Genomic DNA, 8,772 nt, shown 5'->3' on the forward strand with positions numbered 1-8,772 from the left:
AAGTTTTTTCCAGCCTAAATGGTTCTATTCTATTCTAAAGTCCAACCGTTAACTTACCACTACCAAATCTACCACTAAAGCATGTCCCTAAGCGCCATATCTACACATCTTTTAAATACCTCCAGGGATGGTGACTCAATCAATTCCTTGGGCAGCCAATCCTTGATAACCCTTTCAGTCAAGAAATTTTTCCTAATATCCAGTCTAAACCTCCCCTGCCGCAACATGAGGCCATTTCCTTTCATACTGTCACATCTTACTTGGAAGAAGAGGCTGACTCCCACCTGCCTACAGTCCCCTGTTGGGTAGTTGTAGAGAGCAATAAGCCCCAACTGAGCTTCCTTTTCTCCAGCCTAAGCAACCCCAGTTCCCTCAGCCACTTCTCACAACACTTGTGCCCCAGCCCGTGCCCCAGCCCCTTCCCCAGCCCCGCTGCCTGTCTCTGGACACGCTCCAGCCCCTCAGTGTCCCTCCTGCAGCGAGGGGCCCAAACCTGAACACAGGATTCCAGGGGCGGCCTCACCAGTGCCCAGTACAGAGGGACAATCATTGCCCTAGTCCGGCTGGCCACGCTATTTTGGATACAAGCCTGGATGCTGTTGGCCCTCTTGGCCACCTGGGCACACTGCTGGCTCATTGTGTTCAGCCATGCATCAACCGGCACCCCCAGGTCCTTTTCCTCCAGGCAGCTTTCCAGCCACTCTTTCCCCCAGCCTGTAGCATTGTGTGGGGTTGGTGTGACCCAAGTGCAGGACCTGGCACTGAGCCTTCTTGAATCTCATGCAATTGGCCTTGGCTGATGGATCCAGCCTGCCCAGACCCCTCTGCAGAGCCTTCCTGCCCTCCAGCAGATCAACACTCCTCCCCAGCTCGGTGTCACCTGCAAACTTACTGGGGGTGCACTCCATCCCCTTGTCCAGACCGCTCGTAAAGATATTAAACAGGACTGAGCCCTGGGGAACACCACTTCTGATCAGCCACCAGCTGGATGTGGCTCCATTCACCACAGCTCTTTAGACCCAACCATCCAGCCAGCTTTAACCCAGCAAAGAATACACCCGTCCAATGCACGAGTAGCCAGTTTCTCCAGGAGAATGCTGCGGGGAACGGTGTCAAAGGCTTTACTAAGATCCAGGTAGACAACATCCACGGCCTTTCCCTTATCCACTAGGCAGGTCACCTTGTCATAGGAGATCAGGTTAGTGAAGTAGGACCTGCCTTTCATAAACCCCTGCTGGCTGGGCCTGATCACCCCAGATGTCCTGCATGGGCCACGTGATGGTGCTCAAGATGATCTGCGCCGTAACCTTCCACGGCACCAAGGTCAGGCTGACCGGCCTGTAGTTCCTCTTTCCGGCCCTTCCTGTACATGGGCGTCACGTTTGCTAACGGCCCGACTTCTGGGACCTCCCCGGTTAGCCAGGACTGCTGGCAAATGATTGAAGGTGCCTTGGTGAGTTCTAATTGGGCTCTGGCTCTTCTAATTTTCTTCCTAGGACACCCTTATAGTCATCCTGAGTTGCCGGCCCCTTCTTCCAAAGGTCACTAACTCTCCTTTTTTCCCTGAGTTCCAGCCAAAGCTCTCTGTTCGGCCAGGGTGCTGCTCTTCACGGCTGGCTTGTCCTTTGGCACATGGGGACCGCCTGCTCCTGCGCCTTTAAGATTTCCTTCCGGAAGAGCGCCCAGCCTTCCTGGACTCCTTCGCCCTTCACAGCTGCTTCCCGAGGGACTCTGTCAGCCAGGCTCCTAAACAGGCCACAATCTGCCCCATGGAAGTCCAAGGTAGCAGTTCCGCTACCTCCCCTCCTTACTTCTCTGGGAATCAATAACTCTGTCTATCATTTCGTGATCGCTATGCCCAAGGCGACCCCCAGCCACCACATCACCCACAAGTCCTTCTCTGTTCTTCTTCTGTGGTCCACCCTCCCTAGCTGGCTCCCTGACCAGCTGTGTCAGAAGTTAGCTCCCACACGCTGCAGGAACCTCCCAGGCCGTTTCCTCCCCACTTCTGTGGTGCAGTTGTTTTGCCAGCAGAAATCCGTTAAGTTCCAGTCTCCCATGAGAACAAGGGCTAGCAATTGTGACACTTCTCCCAGCTGCTTCTAGAATATTTCACCTGCCTCTTCATTTTGGTTGGGTGGTCTATAACTGACTCCCACCACGCTATCGGCCCTGTTGGCCTTCCCCCCGATTGGTACCCATAAGCACTCAACCCCGTCATCACCGTCATTCAGCTCTAGACAATCAAACCCTCCCTGACACACAGGGCTCCCCCACCGCCTCTCCTTCCTTGCCTCTGCCCTCCGAGGGGCTTATAGCCATCCATTGCGGCACTCCAGTTGTGCAAGTCATCCCACCGTGTTTCCGTGATGGCAACTACATCACAGTTTCCCCGCTGCACGGTGCCTTCCAGCCCCTCCCGCTTGCTGCCCGTGCCGCGTGCATTGGTGTGGGGGCACTTCAGCTGGGCGAGCGATCCCGCCTCCTTTCTGGGGGAGAAGCCCTGCTGCTTGCGCGACCGTTCTCAGGCACTTCCATGGTCTCTAACACGTCACTAACCCCTGCCTCTTTGCTGCCATATGGGTCTCCATCCCCTACCTCGGCTGAGAGAGCAGACCCAAGGACCTTTGTAGCACACCATCCCTCAAACATTGGCGTGCAGCCCCCAGGCTTATTTTATGTTTTTATATACTTATCTGTGTGTGTACTTGATGATGTTAAGTGGTAACTACTGCAACTTCAGTAGATTATTTTTTGATTAAGCTTTCAATCAATTTCTGTAACTTTTTATTCTTCCAGCAGTTAAGCTCTCTTATATGTTTTATAGCATTGTAATAACTCTTAACTTACTTTTCAAACCATGATTTAGATGTTCAGAGTGGAAAGTATGCCACAAAATATTTGAAAAGTACTGAAAAACCCCAATTTAGTTACTTTGCTGCATTCTTTCGCGATTTAATATGTTTTCCTAGCAAACTGCTGATCTTTAGAGATTAAGACTGATTTGAACCACATGTCAGGTAAGGAAACATCAGCTGGTATGAAATGGTATAGCCTGCTCTTTTCCTGCTATATTAATAATGTTTACCAGTATAGAGGTTTTTGAAATTTTCACTTCTAGGGAAGCTACATTTCTACTCCGTATAAAATATTGTATGACCTCCTTCTCTGTTCTTATAATGACTTACGGTATCACACCGAATAAACAATAGGATGCTAGTTAGCATATATGGAATAGATATTTATAGGAAAGGGTCAGTTTTCTAAGATAATTTTTTACTTGGCAAAAGTTCACTTTTGCGTTAATGTCATGTAGAAAGATGAAAGTACTTTTCAAGTGTGAATGTTAAGATTAGAGATGATGATCAAACCATTAACATGGACTTCTTGAGGAGGATTTATGGAAGATCTTCACATCTAGGAATCACAAGGACAGGAGAAAGTGCTGACTTTAAAGAACAGACAATGACATATAGTAGATTAGCAAGGGGAGTTAGTAGATATGCAGATGATATCTTTGAAGTTTTAAAAAGATTTGTGTTTCAGAAGCCACAACCAACTTAATTGGTTTTCTAGAACCTTTGACTCTTTCAGTGTGGGGCACTGTGAAATAATAGACCATTCTACAAATATATATGAGCATTATTGTAAAAGTGAGAGAGGTCAAAAGGACATGTTGGAAGAAAATGGAAACAGTTTATTTCCAAGTTGAAAAAGGGGTAAACATTGAAAGAACCTCAGTGATTTAATGTTTCAGGATAGTTCACTAAAGTTTGTAGGGTTTTAGACACAGTCCAGTAAATGTATTTTAACTTCTCTTAGTCCAGTGAACAGATAAACTAGATTTTCAGGGGGGATGTTGGTTAGGATATTTAGCCATTTAGTAGCTGCTTTTTTCCCATCTTTTTTTTTTTTTTTTTTCTTTCCCCCCTCACCCACCTTAGAAGATAAGAAGATGGAGAAACTCCAGTTTCTAAACATTTTGCGCAAAAAAATAGTTTCCAATTGCTATGGAAGACCTGCATCAGAAATGATGTTCTTTTGCAATTTGTGAGCAAATCTTGACTTTAAGATTACTTCCTTTTATGTATTTGAAATTAGTACTGCAAGTTCAAGTGTTAGCTTTGTTTCATGTGGAACTGAAAAGTACTCTATAAAAGCTAGGAATTACTATTCATTTACCTTATGCTATTTATAGTAAGTAATATGCGAAACTATGTGGTAACATGTCTCCTCTTTCTTTATGTGAGCTGAGCTCTATAAGCTTCCTAACCCTGACTAAATAAGTCTTACAACTTGGTTTTCCCTTGCATGTCTGTAAATTAAACCATTGTTGAATGAGGGATATTAATGAATACTAAACCAAAAAGGTGCATAGTTGAAGAATTCACTTGTTTTTTCAGCTTACGTCCATACACCATGGATTTTTTTCCTGCAGTCAAGAGACATTTATTCTGCAGAATTTAAGCTTTTCCCGCCCCCCCCCCCCCTCCCCCCAAGGCTTCATAGCCTAAAGGGTCATGAGAAAAACTTTCCATAAATTAACTAGATGAAACTGATGGGATATTGTTCAGGAAGTAGTGTTTTGAACAATAAAGAGCTGTGTGAAGTATACTTTTTTATCACTGATTTTTCAAGGCAATCAACAGTATAAAGAAAATGTAAATATTAACCATTGTACTAGTGACTCTAGCAGACAGAACTGGCTAATGTGTCTATCTGTTGAAACACACTAGGGAAAACTTTCTGACCGGGGAACACATAGTCCCTTCTTCATTTCCTCTTGGCTCTTCCCACCATGCTTAAAAACCTGGGACTCTACATACACGAGGGGTGGAAACAGAAGCTGTAAAAGGCAGTTGCCACCTAGTGACCCTTTGGAAGTGCTCGATTTCTTGGCATACTGTTGTCTTCATTACCAAGGCAATCATTGCCAATAATACTGGGTCCTGTTGTGATTTGAAAAGCAGGACCACTCGGTGCCTGTGAATATGTGATATAATGCTTATCATCCAGTGTAGCCATAAATTTGCCAAAAGGTGTCCTGTCTGCCAGAAAGCTAGCTGGACAGAATTGCAGCAATTGCTGTAGCTAAAAACTGTGTGTGCATCTGTTTTCTGGACTGTACAGAAGTCAACCCCTTACAGATGACTAAAGCAGTCCACAGCAGAAGAGAAACAGGTTTGATTTCTTCCGGTAAAACCATATCTTGTTTCTGTCAATTGTATGATTATGCTGGTAGTTTGAGGCAAAGATGAGAAGTACTTGTTTTATAGTCTGTTGAAACAAGTAGTGAGTTTTTTCCCTGCTGGTTTTGAGAAGCATCAAGATCACAAAACGTAGTTGTCTGAATTACAAGTTCTGCTTTTGCTGCCGATTTTTTTTTTTTGAAGATTACTTTAGGCCATACTTTACACTAGCATGAATGTGGAGGTTTTTTTATTATTTTCATCAACAACTTGTGTGTTACGTAAGTCTGAAGATGTGATAACTACTTTGATGTTAACCCATGTAAAGAGCTTCTGTACACAGAGATTCAGAAATCTAAGGGAAAGCAATTAGAGCGATGTGCATAAATGAAGAGTTTTAACACCTGCTTTCTGTTGCCTTCATTTGGAAATAAAGTAACTAGCTCGGATTGCTTCAATAGCCACCTAAAAGTAAAGGTATACCTTTCACTTCCAAGGGATTATGGGTAAGAAATGTATATGCCAGCCAAAGATTTTCATCTTTTGATAGAATTTCATTTGGGAATGCTGAAATAATCTAATTCTTATCTTGCAAGATGCAGTCTTTTTCTGCATTCAATATGATCAGTTTTGTTGATGTTTTAAGAGTTTCATTTTGTCCACATAACTGGATATGGTTCTGAGCTTACCGGCTCCGCCAACTACTGTGAATCAAGGATTACATAAAGAGATTTTTATTTGAAAGAACTCAATGTCTTCAATCTTGGCCAAAGAGTAGATGCTGAAAAATTTTCTTTGGGTCATAGTGGTTACTGTGAAGAAGATAATCTTAGCTATGAAACAACTACAATTTTTGAGCCAAGGGATATGAAATAAACCTTGGGTTTATTTAAAAGCATCTTTTCCTACAGATCGTCATTGTCTTTGTTTCTTTTGCTGTCTCCTCCAGATGTTTTTTGTTTTCTCGTTTTCCACTAAATATATTTGGGTTGAAGATATGTTATGATAATTTGTTTGATACGCTTCAGTTTGTTTGGATGGACCAATTAAAGATGAAATATATGTTTATCTAGAAATGCTTATTTGTAGAGGCAGAGGAAATTGTGTAATGTTTCATCTGTATATGTAATAGTTTGCCTGTTGTTTATAATACTGCTTTATATTCTAGCTTAGAAGTCTGAATCTTCAGATCTGACCACTCGAAATTCTTTTTCTTGATTAATGTTTAACCTTTCTGACATGTAAAAATACTTGTAAACTGGAGTTCTTTGCAAGGTCTTCTAAGAAAATCAGTCTGGTACAATTGCAGGCAAGTGCTTATTATTATTTTCTTCCTTCCTGCTTGTAATAACTCTTTTACTCTTGCATCATATTTTCTCATCTAGTATTTGCTATTTAAGCAGAATCTTTCTATAAAATTCTGGTCTTAAGTTTTTAATCAGCACTTCACATTTTTGCTCTCAGATGTCTTGTGAAACCCAGAAGTTATGGCATGTGTTGCCTCCATAATCCGAATTCAGCAATGTTGTTTGTTCTGTGGCATACCTCATATTCCTTTCAGGCCTGTGTGTTTGTCCATTTGCAGCCTCTAGGAAAACAACATTAACTTATTTTTATATGCTAAGCACTTTGAGATTATATCTGTCTGTCTTTTCTGAAAGGCAGGTCTTTTTACTTGGTTCTTCATGTTAACAAGATAAAATTGTTGTGCTAAGAGTGTGTTATAAAGTGCGTATAAAAATAACAATGTTGCAGAAACCAGCCAGAGGCAAGATCTGTCACAAGTCTGCTTAATTACAGTCTTATTAACCAATTATCTCTGCATTATGGAAAAGCCTATAAAATCAAAATGCTACTTTCTAGAGCCTCTGTTCCTAACTAAAGTAATAGTATCAGTTATTAAGAATTAGACTCAGGACAAGCAGGACTTCTTGTTACATGCCTAAACCCAAACTTACAAATGTGGTTTTCATGCTCAAAAAATGGTGACACATTCTTCAGCAACAGAATGAAACATAAACCCCGCCCAGTGAGAAAAAAAGGGCATGTTATATCTAATACTAATTCAACTGTAAATATCTTCTAGTGAGGCTATCTCAGGCCAGCAAGAATACTAGGTTCCTTGCAGTCACATCCAAGCTCTTCTTGAGCACAAAATCTTAAACCACCATCAGGCTCTTCTGTAATTCACTCATTTTATCACCTTTTATGTTGTTCGCTACGGTCTCCTCCTCATTGAGAACTCTCATCCTTCCTGTCCTGTCCTTGAAAGCTCACTTCAGGCGCTGAAGTGGTGACAGATTGCCACACAAAGGACAGTCTCCTAGATCTGAGCCAGCACTGTTCCGTCTGCTATTTAGCAGGGGTTTGTGGGAAAGCAGCCAGCCCAAATACTCCTATTAAAAGTGGAAATAATTTCATTTATCCATAAAACTACATTAGCCTGATGTAGCAGAACCCTCCTTGTTCACCTGTGTGGAGTTTAGTGGTGACTCTCTAAGGTGGCTTGTTTTTAGCCACAGGGCATAGCTGCGTGCAGTCGCTGGCCTTCCCCCAGCTTTGATCATTGCCTGATCAAACAATGTTACCTTGTTGAGCTCTATGCAGAGTTTTCAAGTGGCAGAATTTCTCAAAATGCACATTTTATAGCTAATCTGTGATAATTATCACCTAATTTAATATAAAACCGAAGGGTTAGAGGGCAAAAGGTTTAATTACTGCTAGGTGGCTGGAGAATTGTATCATCATCAGATAAAGTGCTGCATAATTTGTTTGTAGAGTTTTACCTTGTAATACCTCTAACGGTGTGATGTCCCTAACTAGTTTTCCATGTGTATTTGCAAATTTCACTGTTAATAACAATCCTAATATGGTATTCATTAGTCTGTTAATTACATAGTCATTTACAAACTCTTGCTTCCAATTAGCTTTAATGACAACACCAGAGTCATTTTTCTGTGCTGCCATTTTTGTGCAATGCTTTCCTGTTTAAACTGCCTGCTGTTCTATCTTAATTAAATTTAGTAACAGTGGTGGAAGTTTATAGGGGACTTTTTTAACCTTATTTAATGTCAGACCATTTATACTCGTTTGAAGTAGGTACTGAAAACGTTTGCATTAATCCAATTATTTTGAAAAGGAGCAAACTTCAGTTCTTTCAGATTATTTTAATTAAGGTAAAATCTTCATGAAAGGTCAAACTCCCTACCTGTGCAAATACCTAGAACCATCGGTGTTTTTTCTAAGTACGCTAAAGACACAGTGAAAAATCTACAATTTGATTTTTTCAAGAGGAAACCATAATTTTTTGTCATTTTCTTTTTTTTTTAATAGCAGGAGGAAAGGGTGAAAAGGCTGTCAGCACCATTAGTGACTCAATAATGCCGTTCAGACAGAACTTCAGGTAGGGAACAGTTGCGGTATTTTTTAACTTGGGAAAGCTCTACAGGACCTGAATAATACACTTAGCATTATGCAGCACCCTTGAAGTTGCACAGTGAGACTAGACTCATGGCTCTTATTAAAAATAATTATCTTTTTAACCCACACAAATGTAAAGCCCTTCAGAGAATCTCTCCATGAG

The sequence above is a fragment of the Falco rusticolus genome, chromosome 1 (genome assembly GCF_015220075.1).
Source record: "Falco rusticolus isolate bFalRus1 chromosome 1, bFalRus1.pri, whole genome shotgun sequence".
In the NCBI taxonomy this organism is placed as follows: Eukaryota; Metazoa; Chordata; class Aves; order Falconiformes; family Falconidae; genus Falco; species Falco rusticolus.